Source organism: Telmatherina bonti (assembly GCF_933228915.1).
Source record: "Telmatherina bonti genome assembly, chromosome: 19".
Taxonomy (NCBI): Eukaryota; Metazoa; Chordata; class Actinopteri; order Atheriniformes; family Telmatherinidae; genus Telmatherina; species Telmatherina bonti.
In genome coordinates, this window is record NC_136617.1 from 4,378,867 (window position 1) to 4,392,326 (window position 13,460).

A 13,460-nucleotide genomic window follows, 5' to 3' on the forward strand; every position below is an offset into this window, starting at 1 on the left:
GCATCACATGACGCTCTCTGTCCTTGTTCTGATTCTGTGAATTATTCATGTTCACGCTGCCTCCTGTGGTAACCTGTCAGGTGTCACTCCTGCAGGGTTAAGTTAGCTGTCCTGCTTTGTGGTCGGCGTGACAACGTGTCCCAGCTTCACGCTGCAGGCCGGTAACCAGTGGCGTTACCGACCTGCGTCCAGTTTAACCAGTGGTGTCACCGGCCTGCTTTGCCACAGTCGGCAAAGTCGGTGCAGACGCTGCAGACGGTGCAGACGCTGCAGACGGTGCAGTCGGTGTAGACGCTGCAGTCTGTGTAGACGCTGCAGTCTGTGTAGACGCTGCAGTCGGTGTAGACGCTGCAGTCGGTGTAGACGCTGCAGTCGGTGGAGACGCTGCAGTCGGTGGAGACGCTACAGTCGGTGCAGACGCTGCAGTCGGTGCAGACGCTGCAGTCGGTGTAGACGCTACAGTCGGTGTAGACGCTGCAGTCGGTGCAGACGCTGCAGTCGGTGCAGACGCTGCAGTCGGTGTAGACGCTACAGTCGGTGTAGACGCTGCAGTCGGTGTAGACGCTACAGTCGGTGCAGACGCTGCAGTCGGTGTAGACGCTACAGTCGGTGTAGACGCTACAGTCGGTGTAGACGCTGCAGTCGGTGTAGACGCTACAGTCGGTGTAGACGCTACAGTCGGTGTAGACGCTGCAGTCGGTGTAGACGCTGCAGTTGGTGCAGTCGGTGTAGACGCTACAGTCGGTGCAGACGCTACAGTCGGTGCAGACGCTGCAGTCGGTGCAGACGCTGCAGTCGGTGTAGACGCTACAGTCGGTGTAGACGCTGCAGTCGGTGTAGACGCTACAGTCGGTGTAGACGCTGCAGTCGGTGCAGACGCTGCAGTCGGTGTAGACGCTACAGTCGGTGTAGACGCTGCAGACGGTGCAGTCGGTGCAGACGCTGCAGTCGGTGCAGACGCTACAGTCGGTGTAGACGCTGCAGTCGGTGTAGACGGCGCAGTCGGTGTAGACGGCGCAGACGGTGTAGACGCTACAGTCGGTGCAGACGCTACAGTCGGTGTAGACGCTGCAGTCGGTGTAGACGGCGCAGTCGGTGTAGACGCTACAGTCGGTGTAGACGCTGCAGTCGGTGTAGACGGCGCAGTCGGTGCAGACGCTGCAGACGGTGCAGACGGTGCAGTCGGTGTAGACGCTACAGTCGGTGCAGACGCTACAGTCGGTGCAGACACTACAGTCGGTGCAGACACTACAGTCGGTGTAGACGCTACAGTCGGTGCAGACGCTACAGTCGGTGCAGACACTACAGTCGGTGTAGACGCTGCAGTCGGTGTAGACGGCGCAGTCGGTGTAGACGGCGCAGACGCTACAGTCGGTGCAGACGCTACAGTCGGTGTAGACGCTACAGTCGGTGTAGACGCTACAGTCGGTGTAGACGCTGCAGTCGGTGTAGACGCTGCAGTCGGTGTAGACGGCGCAGTCGGTGTAGACGCTACAGTCGGTGTAGACGCTGCAGACGGTGCAGACGCTGCAGTCGGTGTAGACACTACAGTCGGTGCAGACGCTGCAGTCGGTGCAGACGCTACAGTCGGTGCAGACGCTTCAGTCGGTGCAGACGCTACAGTCGGTGCAGACGCTACAGTCGGTGTAGACGCTACAGTCGGTGTAGACGCTGCAGACGGTGTAGACGGTGCAGTCGGTGCAGACGCTACAGTCGGTGTAGACGCTGCAGTCGGTGTAGACGGTGCAGACGCTGCAGTCGGTGCAGACGCTACAGTTGGTGTAGACGGCGCAGTCGGTGCAGACGGTGTAGACGCTACAGTCGGTGCAGACGCTACAGTTGGTGTAGATGCTACAGTTGGTGTAGACGGCGCAGTCGGTGTAGACGCTACAGTCGGTGCAGACGCTACAGTCGGTGTAGACGCTGCAGTCGGTGTAGACGCTACAGTCGGTGTAGACGCTACAGTCGGTGTAGACGCTGCAGTCGGTGTAGACGCTGCAGTTGGTGCAGTCGGTGTAGACGCTACAGTCGGTGCAGACGCTACAGTCGGTGCAGACGCTGCAGTCGGTGCAGACGCTGCAGTCGGTGTAGACGCTACAGTCGGTGTAGACGCTGCAGTCGGTGTAGACGCTACAGTCGGTGTAGACGCTGCAGTCGGTGCAGACGCTGCAGTCGGTGTAGACGCTACAGTCGGTGTAGACGCTGCAGACGGTGCAGTCGGTGCAGACGCTGCAGTCGGTGCAGACGCTACAGTCGGTGTAGACGCTGCAGTCGGTGTAGACGGCGCAGTCGGTGTAGACGGCGCAGACGGTGTAGACGCTACAGTCGGTGCAGACGCTACAGTCGGTGTAGACGCTGCAGTCGGTGTAGACGGCGCAGTCGGTGTAGACGCTACAGTCGGTGTAGACGCTGCAGTCGGTGTAGACGGCGCAGTCGGTGCAGACGCTGCAGACGGTGCAGACGGTGCAGTCGGTGTAGACGCTACAGTCGGTGCAGACGCTACAGTCGGTGCAGACACTACAGTCGGTGCAGACACTACAGTCGGTGTAGACGCTACAGTCGGTGCAGACGCTACAGTCGGTGCAGACACTACAGTCGGTGTAGACGCTGCAGTCGGTGTAGACGGCGCAGTCGGTGTAGACGGCGCAGACGCTACAGTCGGTGCAGACGCTACAGTCGGTGTAGACGCTACAGTCGGTGTAGACGCTACAGTCGGTGTAGACGCTGCAGTCGGTGTAGACGCTGCAGTCGGTGTAGACGGCGCAGTCGGTGTAGACGCTACAGTCGGTGTAGACGCTGCAGACGGTGCAGACGCTGCAGTCGGTGTAGACACTACAGTCGGTGCAGACGCTGCAGTCGGTGCAGACGCTACAGTCGGTGCAGACGCTTCAGTCGGTGCAGACGCTACAGTCGGTGCAGACGCTACAGTCGGTGTAGACGCTACAGTCGGTGTAGACGCTGCAGACGGTGTAGACGGTGCAGTCGGTGCAGACGCTACAGTCGGTGTAGACGCTGCAGTCGGTGTAGACGGTGCAGACGCTGCAGTCGGTGCAGACGCTACAGTTGGTGTAGACGGCGCAGTCGGTGCAGACGGTGTAGACGCTACAGTCGGTGCAGACGCTACAGTTGGTGTAGATGCTACAGTTGGTGTAGACGGCGCAGTCGGTGTAGACGCTACAGTCGGTGCAGACGCTACAGTTGGTGTAGACGCTACAGTCGGTGTAGACGCTGCAGTCGGTGTAGACGCTGCAGACGGTGCAGTCGGTGTAGACGCTACAGTCGGTGCAGACGCTACAGTTGGTGTAGACGCTACAGTCGGTGTAGACGCTGCAGACGGTGCAGTCGGTGTAGACGCTGCAGACGGTGCAGTCGGTGTAGACGCTACAGTCGGTGCAGACGCTACAGTCGGTGCAGACGCTACAGTCGGTGTAGACGCTACAGTCGGTGTAGACGCTGCAGTCGGTGTAGACGGCGCAGTCGGTGTAGACGGCGCAGACGGTGTAGACGCTACAGTCGGTGCAGACGCTACAGTCGGTGTAGACGCTGCAGTCGGTGTAGACGGCGCAGTCGGTGTAGACGCTACAGGCGGTGTAGACGCTGCAGACGGTGCAGACGCTGCAGTCGGTGTAGACGCTGCAGTCGGTGCAGACGCTGCAGTCGGTGCAGACGCTACAGTCGGTGCAGACGCTACAGTCGGTGCAGACGCTGCAGTCGGTGTAGACGCTACAGTCGGTGTAGACGCTGCAGACGGTGTAGACGGTGCAGTCGGTGCAGACGGTGCAGATGCTACAGTCGGTGTAGACGCTGCAGTTGGTGCAGACGCTACAGTCGGTGTAGACGCTGCAGTTGGTGCAGTCGGTGCAGTCGGTGCAGACGCTACAGTCGGTGTAGACGCTGCAGTCGGTGTAGACGCTGCAGTCGGTGTAGACGCTGCAGTTGGTGCAGTCGGTGCAGTCGGTGCAGACGCTACAGACGGTGTAGACGCTACAGTCGGTGTAGACGCTGCAGTCGGTGCAGACGCTGCAGTCGGTGCAGACGCTACAGTCGGTGTAGACGCTGCAGACGGTGCAGACGGTGCAGTCGGTGCAGACGCTGCAGACGCTGCAGTCGGTGTAGACGGTGCAGTCGGTGCAGACGTTACAGTCGGTGTAGACGCTGCAGTTGGTGCAGTCGGTGCAGACGCTACAGTCGGTGCAGACGCTACAGTCGGTGTAGACGCTGCAGTTGGTGCAGTTGGTGCAGACGCTACAGTCGGTGTAGACGCTGCAGTTGGTGCAGTCGGTGCAGATGCTACAGTCAGTGCAGACGCTACAGTCGGTGTAGACGCTGCAGACGCTGCAGTCGGTGCAGACGGTGCAGTCGGTGTAGACGGTGCAGTCGGTGCAGACGCTGCAGTCGGTGCAGACGGTGCAGTCGGTGCAGACCCTACAGTCGGTGTAGACGGTGCAGTCGGTGTAGACGGTGCAGTCGGTGCAGACGCTGCAGTCGGTGCAGTCGGTGCAGACGGTGCAGTCGGTGCAGACCCTACAGTCGGTGTAGACGGTGCAGACGGTGCAGACGCTGCAGTCGGTGTAGACGCTGCAGTTGGTGCAGACGCTACAGTCGGTGTGTAGACGCTGCAGTCGGTGCAGACGCTACAGTCGGTGTAGACGCTGCAGTTGGTGCAGTCGGTGCAGACGCTACAGTCGGTGCAGACGCTACAGTCGGTGTAGACGCTGCAGTTGGTGCAGTCGGTGCAGACGCTACAGTCAGTGCAGACGCTGCAGACGGTGCAGACGGTGCAGTCGGTGTAGACGGTGCAGTCGGTGCAGACGCTGCAGTCGGTGCAGACGGTGCAGACGGTGCAGTCGGTGCAGACGCTGCAGTCGGTGCAGTCGGTGCAGACGGTGCAGTCGGTGCAGACCCTACAGTCGGTGTAGACGGTGCAGTCGGTGTAGACGGTGCAGTCGGTGCAGACCCTACACTCGGTGTAGACGGTGCAGTCGGTGTAGACGGTGCAGTCGGTGTAGACGCTGCAGTCGGTGCAGACCCTACACTCGGTGTAGACGCTGCAGTCGGTGTAGACGCTGCAGTTGGTGCAGACGCTACAGTCGGTGTGTAGACGCTGCAGTCGGTGCAGACGCTACAGTCGGTGTAGACGCTGCAGTTGGTGCAGTCGGTGCAGACGCTACAGTCGGTGCAGACGCTACAGTCGGTGTAGACGCTGCAGTTGGTGCAGTCGGTGCAGACGCTACAGTCAGTGCAGACGCTGCAGACGGTGCAGACGGTGCAGTCGGTGTAGACGGTGCAGTCGGTGCAGACGCTGCAGTCGGTGCAGACGGTGCAGTCGGTGCAGACCCTACAGTCGGTGTAGACGGTGCAGACGGTGCAGTCGGTGCAGACGGTGCAGTCGGTGTAGACGGTGCAGTCGGTGCAGACCCTACAGTCGGTGTAGACGGTGCAGACGCTGCAGACGGTGCAGTTGGTGTAGACGGTGCAGTCGGTGCAGACCCTACAGTCGGTGTAGACGGTGCAGTCGGTGTAGACGGTGCAGACGGTGCAGACGCTGCAGTCGGTGCAGACGCTGCAGTCGGTGTAGACGGTGCAGTCGGTGCAGACGCTGCAGTCGGTGCAGTCGGTGCAGACGGTGCAGACGGTGCAGTCGGTGTAGACGGTGCAGTCGGTGCAGACGCTGCAGTCGGTGCAGTCGGTGCAGACGCTGCAGTCGGTGCAGACGCTGCAGTTGGTGCAGACCCTACAGTCGGTGTAGACGCTGCAGACGGTGCAGACGCTGCAGTCGGTGCAGATGGTGCAGTCGGTGTAGACGGTGCAGTCGGTGCAGACGCTGCAGTCGGTGCAGTCGGTGCAGACGGTGCAGTCGGTGCAGACCCTACAGTTGGTGTAGACGGTGCAGTCGGTGTAGACGGTGCAGTCGGTGCAGACCCTACACTCGGTGTAGACGGTGCAGTCGGTGTAGACGGTGCAGTCGGTGCAGACGGTGCAGTCGGTGCAGTCGGTGCAGATGCTGCAGTCGGTGCAGACGCTGCAGTTGGTGCAGACCCTACAGTCGGTGTAGACGCTGCAGACGGTGCAGACGCTGCAGTCGGTGCAGATGGTGCAGTCGGTGTAGACGGTGCAGTCGGTGCAGACGCTGCAGTCGGTGCAGTCGGTGCAGACGGTGCAGTCGGTGCAGACCCTACAGTTGGTGTAGACGGTGCAGTCGGTGTAGACGGTGCAGTCGGTGCAGACCCTACACTCGGTGTAGACGGTGCAGTCGGTGTAGACGCTGCAGTCGGTGCAGTCGGTGCAGACGGTGCAGTCGGTGCAGACGCTGCAGTCGGTGCAGTCGGTGTAGACGCTGCAGTCGGTGCAGTCGGTGCAGACGGTGCAGACGGTGCAGTCGGTGCAGTCGGTGCAGACGGTGCAGTCGGTGCAGACCCTACAGTCGGTGCAGTCGGTGCAGACGGTGTAGACGCTGCAGTCGGTGCAGTCGGTGCAGACGGTGCAGTCGGTGCAGACGCTGCAGTCGGTGTAGACGCTGCAGTCGGTGCAGACGGTGCAGTCGGTGCAGACGCTGCAGTCGGTGCAGTCGGTGTAGACGCTGCAGTCGGTGCAGTCGGTGCAGACGGTGCAGACGGTGCAGTCGGTGCAGTCGGTGCAGACGGTGCAGTCGGTGCAGACCCTACAGTCGGTGCAGTCGGTGCAGACGGTGCAGACGGTGCAGTCGGTGCAGACGCTGCAGTCGGTGCAGTCGGTGTAGACGCTGCAGTCGGTGCAGACGGTGCAGTCGGTGCAGACGGTGCAGTCGGTGCAGACGCTGCAGTCGGTGCAGTCCGTGCAGACGGTGCAGTCGGTGCAGACCCTACAGTCGGTGTAGACGGTGCAGTCGGTGTAGACGGTGCAGTCGGTGCAGACCCTACACTCGGTGTAGACGGTGCAGTCGGTGTAGACGGTGCAGTCGGTGTAGACGCTGCAGTCGGTGCAGACGCTGCAGTCGGTGTAGACGCTGCAGTCGGTGCAGACGCTGCAGTCGGTGCAGACGCTGCAGTGTGTTACCGCTCAGCATCGTCACCTCCCACTAATGAAACATAAATGTAGCCGATCATTAAGGTTAAAAGAGGTCAAATATCCTCCAGTTTCAGCGCTGAATGGTGGAATGCTGCTGGTCTGTGACCAGGAGGTTACTGTCAGCTCCCTCCTCCTCACCACCTGCTCTGTCTGGTGGGCTGGCATGAGTCAGGCAGGTCCTTGGTCGCCTCCTGTGGGTCCAGCAGGACCTGCCACCGTTGGATGTGTAATCGCTCTGACGCCCACACAGCAGACCGGAGGCGGGAGCAGCCTCTGACTATTGAAAGTTTCATTTTCGCTCTTTGTCTCCTTGTTGACTCACCAGGCAGCAGATTAGACATTTTTATCTTTTCTGTTCCCCGTGGGGGAAGAGATGCAGCTCTGATCACCAGAAAAAACATCAAAATCGCTCTACGATGCTCTGATTAAACACTGAGCCGTGGGACCGTCCCCTCTTACTGATATGAAGGTTTATCTGCAACCTGGCAGAAACGGTGAATGAAGACAAGATGATTAGGTTCCCTCGCTGCAGATCACGTCAGTCACACCAGTTTACTTCCACTTTTGTTCCCACTTCCTGTTTCTCTGTTCATCCTCTTCCTTCAGACCACATGACAGAAACAGCCTGAAGCTTCTGATGAGCTAACCACAGCACAGCTAATTCACAGTTCAATGGATGGATGGAGGGATGATGGATGATGAATGGATGGATGGATAGAGGGATGATGGATGAGTGGATGACAGATGGATGAGTGGGTGGATGGATGAACGGATGATGGATGGATGGATGGATGATGGAAGGATGATGGATGGATGAATGGGTGGATGGATGGATGGATGATGGATGGATGTGGATGGATGGATGGATGGATGATAGATGTTGAATGGATAGATGGATGGATGATGGATGGATGATAGATGTTGGATGGATGGATGATGGAAGGATGATGGATGGATGGATGATGGAAGGATGATGGATGGATGAATGGATGATGGATGGATGGATGGATGGATGGATGGATGATGGATGAATGGATGGATGGATGGATGATGGATAGATGGATGGATGGATGAGTGGATGGATGATGGATGGATGGATGATGGATGGATGAGTGGGTGGATGGATGGAAGATGGATAGATGGATGATGGATGGATGGATGGATGGATGGATGATGGATGAATGGATGGATGGATGGATGATGGATAGATGGATGGATGGATGAGTGGATGGATGATGGATGGATGGATGGATGAGTGGGTGGATGGATGGAAGATGGATAGATGGATGATGGATGGATGGATGGATAGATGGATAGATGATTGATGGATGAATGGGTGGATGGATGGATGGATGATGGATGTGGATGGATGGATGGATGATAGATGTTGGATGGATGGATGATGGATGGATGGATGGATGGATGATGGATGGATGTTGGATGGATGGATGATGGATGGATGATGGAAGGATGGATGATGGATGGATGGATCAATCGATGATGGATGGATGAGTGGGTGGATGGATGGATGATGGATGGGTGATGGATGGATGATGGATGTGGATGGATGGATGGATGGATGATGATGGATGGATGATGGATGGGTGATGGATGGATGATGGATGGGTGATGGATGGATGATGGATGGATGATGATGGATGGATGATGGATGGGTGATGGATGGATGATGGATGGATGATGATGGATGGATGATGGATGGATGATGGAAGGATGGATGATGGATGGATGGATCAATCGATGATGGATGGATGAGTGGGTGGATGGATGGATGATGGATGGGTGATGGATGGGTGATGGATGGATGATGGATGTGGATGGATGGATGGATGGATGATGATGGATGGATGATGGATGGGTGATGGATGGATGATGGATGGGTGATGGATGGATGATGGATGGATGATGATGGATGGATGATGGATGGGTGATGGATGGATGATGGATGGATGAATGAAAGGAACGTACCCACAAAGGATTTCTTTCCAGTTTTAATGCCGTCCTGCAGAGTATGATGGAGAGAATAAATAGGCGTGTGAGGCACCTGCCCCCCCCCCCCCCCCCCGCCTGCCATCCACCTGGAGGAACACAGTAAAGCAGGTGTCTGGTTACGGGACTCCCAGCGGAGGGGAAGCCGGTCTCCATGACGCTGGAAGCTCCTGATGAAACAGCGGCTTTTAAATCTGCTGTAATTGGTCTCAGCTGGAGAAGTGATGCGTCCCGCCGGACTCCGTCATTCGCCGCCTCTCAGGAGGAGGAAGGACACGTTGACGTGGTTAGCTGTCTGCATCGCCGTGGAAACAGCTGGGCAGGCCGCCAAACATCACAGATGAGCAACTCGTATAAACGCTGCAGAAATCTGATCAGCTTTGGGAGCTGGAAATGTTGGAACGCCGAGGAAACACCAGTGTTTCTGGTTGGTTTTTATGTCACCATGACGGGACAAAGACAATTCTCCTCATGATTGTCTGCAGGATGTTTTCTGTTTAACAGCTGCTCTGCTGTACGTTTGTTTTCTCTGACACGTAATTCATAAATAATAATAAAACCAAGTATCCAGCAGCAGAAGTGCAGGAGATGGCGGCCATGATGGACAGGGCAAGGTTGGAATAAACAAAAACAATCAACACAGTAAATAAATCTGGACAACTTGGTTCTGAACCCGTTTGTTTGTTTACTTTTAGGGAGGTTTATTTGTGTCAACAATCCAGGTGCTTTATGTGGAGACATTAACAGCGATGAAGCAGGAGAAACAAACGCTAAAAGCAAGTTGAGCTCCTTCCAACGCTGAAGCTTCTCTCTCCAGATTCACTCCTCATCCTCATCTTCATCCCGGGGTGCTCAGGTTCCAGCAGCGTTCCACATCTCAGAGGGTTCCGGTTCTTTCTTCTGTCAGGAGAAGCGACACCAGCTCCAGGTGCTGGGTTCACACGGGGAGACCTCCTGGTCCTCAGACCGGTCCTCAGACCGGTCCTCAGACCCGGTGAGACCTCCTGGTCTTCAGACCCGGTGAGACCTCCTGGTCCTCAGACCCGGTGAGACCTCCTGGTCTTCAGACCCGGTGAGACCTCCTGGTCTTCAGACCCGGTGAGACCTCCTGGTCCTCAGACCCGGTGAGACCTCCTGGTCTTCAGACCCGGTGAGACCTCCTGGTCCTCAGACCCGGTGAGACCTCCTGGTCCTCAGACCCGGTGAGACCTCCTGGTCCTCAGACCCGGTGAGACCTCCTGGTCCTCAGACCGGTCCTCAGACCTGGTGAGACCTCCTGGTCTTCAGACCCGGTGAGACCTCCTGGTCTTCAGACCCGGTGAGACCTCCTGGTCCTCAGACCGGTCCTCAGACCTGGTGAGACCTCCTGGTCTTCAGACCCGGTGAGACCTCCTGGTCTTCAGACCCGGTGAGACCTCCTGGTCCTGAGACCCGGTGAGACCTCCTGGTCTTCAGACCCGGTGAGACCTCCTGGTCCTCAGACCCGGTGAGACCTCCTGGTCCTCAGACCCGATGAGACCTCCTGGTCCTCAGACCCGGTGAGACCTCCTGGTCCTCAGACCAGATGAGACCTCCTGGTCCTGAGACCCGGTGAGACCTCCTGGTCCTCAGACCAGATTAGACCTCATCATGGAAGCAGAACTTGGATGAATCTGCTCAACTCAAACTTCTGTCTGGTGGTCTGTGACGGTCCTGGGAGACCAGCATCTGTCTCAAATGTCTCTCTGAGTTCTGGACTCACGGCTGGATAGAGACTCATTCTGTGGCAGAACATGAATAAATGGGAGGATAACGGTTTTCCGTGCTGTTCAGGATGAACACAGTGGTGTCCCACCTGGAGGATTTCCTGCAGGTTGGGATCCTGATGCTGAACATGCATCTAAACTGCCACTGGTTTAGATGCCGCCAGCATCTGCAGCATCGCTCCTGAAGGTTGGCTAACCTGCAGGCAGCGGAGGTGAAGGATTGAGAGCAGTCTGTCTGTACAGTGGGTCAGTCTGCAGACAGCCTCAGATCACCTTCTGCTATCTTTAGCTGGATTAACCGCCAGTAAAGCCGCCATGCTGCTGGGAAGGAAAGTTTCTCCCAGTAAAACCAGACAAGTGGCGCGAAGAAAGCTAGAAACTTCTGTCTGTAGCGTTCAACGCAGAGAACTGGACAGGTGTCTCTGAGGGTCCCTGCAGGTGGGGTGGGGGGGCAACGAAGAGCTCGGCTACAGAAATAGAAACAGGCCAGGCTGCTTTAGGCCTCTTAAGACCCGTGTGATCCTCGGAGTGCAGCGTTGAGTCACCGTCGGCATGAACACGACGAATCACACAATGTCAAGTTTAAACCCTCAGACAGGTGAAGAAAAGCAGGTGTGGATGAGACGGTCCTGTAGGGCAGCAGGATTCTGGATGAAATGAGAATCAGGATTTTTCTGCTAAGAATTGAGATCACGATTCTCACAATTTTTTTCCAATTTAAATATTTATTCCACGTATTACCGGCACATCAACTTTACAACAGCTGACACTGAACATAAACACAATAAATGTCTCTCTTGTCTTCTCTTACACACACAACCTTTGAATCATTTTAATAGGAACATTTATGAACAATATATTTCTGAGCATAAGGTGATGAGAGGTCGGTATGGTTCTTACAATATAAACAACAGGAGGGTTGGACATGAAGTTAGAAACTTCACACAGCAGTCCTTTGGTCAAATTTGATATTCTGACATTTAACAATGGAGGACAAAAGTGATTTATGCAATGTAGGTCTAAAGGGATTCAAAATCTACTTCTTTAAAGTGTAAAGCCTATTTCAATGGCAAAATTTAAAAAAATGAAAACCCAACAGAAGAGACTTTATTCATAGTACTAAACATATTCATGGTGGTTTTGGCTCACCTTCTGTTTCTCCCACATTATTCCTCTCTCCTACAACGTCCATCACATTACACACATATGGCCAGTTATGCAAATTAGACGATGAAGTCATTCAGCAACTTCTAGAACAGCCAATAGCTGCTTTCTTTACTTTGGACCAGCAAAGTGACTCAAAAGAGACACTTTGGCAGAGTTACTTCATTTTGTTGTTTGTTTTCTGTAGTTTTCTTACTTTTGGTTTGTTTTTAGTCAAAGTAAAACATGAACATATGTTGGCAAAAACCACAGACTGTATATAAAAGATGGGCGGAGCCTCCGTGACGTCACCCGTAGGTTTCTGAAGAGCTGAATTGAAGCTCGGTGGGCGGTTCCTACCATCACCATCTTGGCAGGGGCATGTGTGTCGTCTCGTCCCGGAAAATACAAATATGGGCAAAGAGGTGGAGCTGAGAGGGGGGCTGTGAGCGTTGTGGTGGATGATTGACATCGAGCGAACTCCAAGCTTTCTGTAGCTAACAGCTAACCGAGCTAACCCGGAGATAACAGGAGCTAACCAGCTAACAGAGGTAAGCGGGCTAAAGCTAAGTCACGTTGTTAACCGGCTAAAAACCGCGGTTGTACTACGTTCTTCTGACTTGAAGCGGGAGATCGGGTACCTGTCAGTCAAAAGGACACGCCCCTAAATATGCCAAACTTTGAGATTAAATTACTGAGATTAACGGGCGAGTTAGAAAAAAATTCACTCCCCCCACAGTTGTCATGAAGGTAAACCTGATCTATTAAACCTAAAATGGATTTTTGTACGTGACTGTAAACATGTTTATTTCTGCTGTAAACATGTTTATTCCTGTTGTAAACATGTTTAGTTCTGCTGTAAACATGTTTATTTCTGCTGTAAACGTGTTTATTCCTGCTGTGAAGTTGGTCTTTTTAACATGGGAGTCTATGGGGATTTGCTCTGTTTTGCAGCCCCTAGTGGATGAAGGGGGAACTGCAGTGTTATGCGCTTCTGCATAGACTTCACGATTAACCACCAGGGGCTTCGTCCATCTTTCATATACAGTCTGTGGCAAAAACATAACTTTTTAAACTCCTTACTGGACAGACAGTTTAAACTGGACATTAACAATCTAAATGGACCAAACAGAGACAACAGAAATGATGTTAGTTTACATCCCACTCTGTAAGCCAGGCTGGGATCAGCCGTGGATTTGCACATGCACTATTCATTGTGACTGTGCATGTGGACATGGTGTTCTCTCAGCTCCTCTGACCGGCTGGGAGTGCTTTATGATGGGGAGAGGCTCCCACTGCTCGTTCCTGACATTCACTGCGAAACAATATGTGCTCTCAAGTCAGTCGCCAAAACACCAGAAACGTCTCCAGTAACTCCAGTAAAAGTCGCTAGATTTGTCGCTGGTCGCTTTTAACGAAAAAAGTTGCCAAGGGGGTTTGGAAAGACACCAGATTTAGTGAGAAGGTCGCCAAGTTTTTCCGGGATCTGCGTCACACGGTATAAGGATCCACTGTTGT